General features: G+C 67.7%; 1 protein-coding gene across 1 annotated transcript in view; it reads right to left on the reverse strand.

The window, feature by feature from the left end:
* Positions 1-310, reverse strand: part of ZC3H12D (zinc finger CCCH-type containing 12D) — a 9,483-nt gene that overhangs the window by 302 nt on the left and 8,871 nt on the right. The window lies entirely within an intron of this gene.

A 310-nucleotide genomic window follows, 5' to 3' on the forward strand; every position in this document is an offset into this window, starting at 1 on the left:
CGAGCGAAGGGGGTCGGGGGGAAGCGCTGCGGCCTGCGGCGAAACACGGTGCTGAGTCTCCAGGACCTGTGCATGCTGAGCACCGTCAGGGAGGCAGCGGCTCCTCCGACCCATCCTCTGCGTACCACGGCTGGGGGCCGGGCGCATCCCGCCCCACGCAGAGGGGAGCACCCGTTGCTGGAAAGGGCATCCCGGTAAGCAGGTGTGGTCCGAGCTCCAGGGGTGATGAAGTGAGTACGGGTGGTGCCCGAGGTCACCGCAGCGATGTCCGTCCTGAGAGGGATGTATGGACCAACTGGAGCCGTAGGGG

The sequence above is a fragment of the Cariama cristata genome, unplaced genomic scaffold (assembly GCF_000690535.1).
Source record: "Cariama cristata isolate BGI_N322 unplaced genomic scaffold, ASM69053v1 scaffold15129, whole genome shotgun sequence".
Taxonomy (NCBI): domain Eukaryota; kingdom Metazoa; phylum Chordata; class Aves; order Cariamiformes; family Cariamidae; genus Cariama; species Cariama cristata.